We start from the raw sequence: 2,518 nt of genomic DNA on the forward strand, positions 1-2,518 counted from the left end.
AATCAAACAAAATGACACACATTTTTCACCTATAAAATGGGGATAATATTTTTTGCCAACCTCCATGGTTTGTTGGAACAGTCAAATGAGATAACACGTATAAAGATACTTTGTAAACGCTAAGGTGCATACCAATGTAATAATTCAGTAATGACTGGGGTGGAGGGCACTGAGAGTAAGGCCTAGCTTTGTCATACAAAAGCTGTTGTTAGGCAAATCACTTAATCTCAGAGCTTCAAATAAAATGAGATCTGCTGTAAGAATCAAATAGAGAAAACACTCTATTCATGTGAAGAGGCCATTAAAATATAAGTTATTACTGTTAACAGCATTTGGCCACTGCTACCACTAGGACCAAATTCAGTCTGGCTCTGCTATACCTCTTCTTTCTTTTCTCATTCTTTCTTTTTCCAAGTTCATTGCCTCCTCTCATCAAACATGTTACATCTCATTTCCTTCTGCTCTCTTGGTTGGGAGCTACCACAGAAGATGTTCCTTTATGTTAAAATCACTCAACATTCACTCACACTAATTTCACATTTTAATGATAAAAAGCAATTAGGTTATAAAGACTGAGCTGGGGTTTTTTGGCTGCCCTTAAAAAACATGTTATTGCATTAGTTATCCCCAACTTCTCCTGGAAAACATGCTAAAGCACAAAAGAGAAAGAGATCTTATTTAGTCAATTTAGGAAAGGGAATTATATTCTTCCAGCTGGCATTCCAGTTAACATTCAGCTCAGACACTTCAGGAAGAAGTTTCAGAAAGATACTCCCTCCAGTCCTTCTCATAGTAAAAGAGAATTATTTGTCACCACTCCCTATACCCCACTTCAGGAAGAAGTTTCAGAAAGATACTCCCTCCAGTCCTTCTCATAGTAAAAGAGAATTGTCACCACTCCCTATACCGAAAAGTTGTAGGGTTCTCTTTGATGAGATAACAGAAACTTGATTTCCAATCCAAAGCTGAAGAACTGAAGAGCTACCTCTTCTACTTTTATAACTAGTGGAAATTGATCATCTCCTTCTTTAGGCTGTGAGTACTTTGATCCCCAGAACTTCACATAGTACTTGGCACAAAGTGTGTACAATCAGTAACTGCTTGTTGAATAAATAAATGATAAGGGAAAGTTATTGCTTATTATAAGATTCTATTTAGTATATAATACTTAATGCTTTGTGAAATACTTTATAATTATTTTTATTCAGGCAAAATTTGTCTGTAAGCTCCTTGGGCTTTATTATTACTAACATAATTGATTGAGGCTGTAATGCATGCTAGATAATAATGTAAAAGTACATTTGCTTGCTCTAGTCACTAAAATTTCCTTCATATAAAGTAATGAAAAAATATCACTTAGAGATGAGGGGGGATATCTTTCTTGGTCAGCATAAATAAATTTATTTACTTATTTCTACTCTTATCCTTTGGTTGGTTTGTCTTTACAAGGTTATAGACTTCTTGGTGGGGCTGGTTCAAAGTGAGACTTACACAAAGAGAACAAAGTAATTTGTTAAGTTAGGTCAGTAAAAAATACAAGATTTTCTAACTCTTGAAGAGTTCCGTGCCAATCAATTCCAGTTAAATATAACCTTTCTTCCATATTAGTGAGTAAATATGGGTCTAGCTCTCTGAGTCTGTCCACTTGTCAGTCTGCCTGACTCTCTTACATATACAAGCTCATGCATATGTACACACAAATAAGGGTGAGAGTGGGAAGAAGTCATCCTGTCTTAAAGACTACTCCTTAAGAGAAATTTAATGATGCATATTATAAACACAACCTAGAACTGAACCTGAGAACTGCAGGTTCAAAGTTGCAGGGCTATTTCAATAACATTAAATATGTGTGTTTTAAGTCAATGATAATGAGCACATTCAGTTTTTATGCCTGAGAAGAAAATAGATCAGGGATAAGTCTTGTACAAAAAGAAGTTACTGTTGGAATGTAAGACCAATGTGGTATTGTCTCTTTTGACTTCTCTATGCTGTAAAAATATCAGAAATACAGTTGGCCCTTTGTATCTGTGGGTTTCGTATCTGTAGATTCCACCAACTACAGATCGGATATATTAAAAAAACCCAAATGCGTCTGTACTGAACATGTACAGACTTTTTTTCTTGTCATTATTCCCTAAACAATACAACAACTATTTACACATTTTTTTAGGTATTATAAATAATCTAGAGATAATTTAAAGTATACGAGCAGAGATGCATAGGTTATATGTGAATACTATGCCATTTTATATTAGATACTTGAGCATCCATGGATTTTGGTATCTGTGGGAGGTCCTGGAACCAATCCTCCATGGATACCGAGGGACTACTGTATAATAATTACAATGAAATACAATGATTAAGAATTAGTATAATTAACCAACCTTCCAAAGTACATCATCAGAAGAAAATTCACAGCAACACAGGATTGTAATAGTGAAAAAGCTTTTCAGATGTGTCCGGGAAATGCAAATCAAAACCACACTGAGATACCATCTCACCCCAGTTAGGATGGCCA

General features: G+C 35.1%; 1 protein-coding gene across 2 annotated transcripts in view; it reads right to left on the minus strand.

Moving 5' to 3' along the window:
- The window catches only part of DARS (aspartyl-tRNA synthetase), a 90,638-nt gene that overhangs the window by 28,936 nt on the left and 59,184 nt on the right, over nt 1–2,518 (minus strand). The gene's annotated exons all lie outside the window — the stretch shown is intronic.

This window comes from Galeopterus variegatus, unplaced genomic scaffold (assembly GCF_000696425.1).
Source record: "Galeopterus variegatus unplaced genomic scaffold, G_variegatus-3.0.2 Scaffold3347, whole genome shotgun sequence".
Classification (NCBI taxonomy): domain Eukaryota; kingdom Metazoa; phylum Chordata; class Mammalia; order Dermoptera; family Cynocephalidae; genus Galeopterus; species Galeopterus variegatus.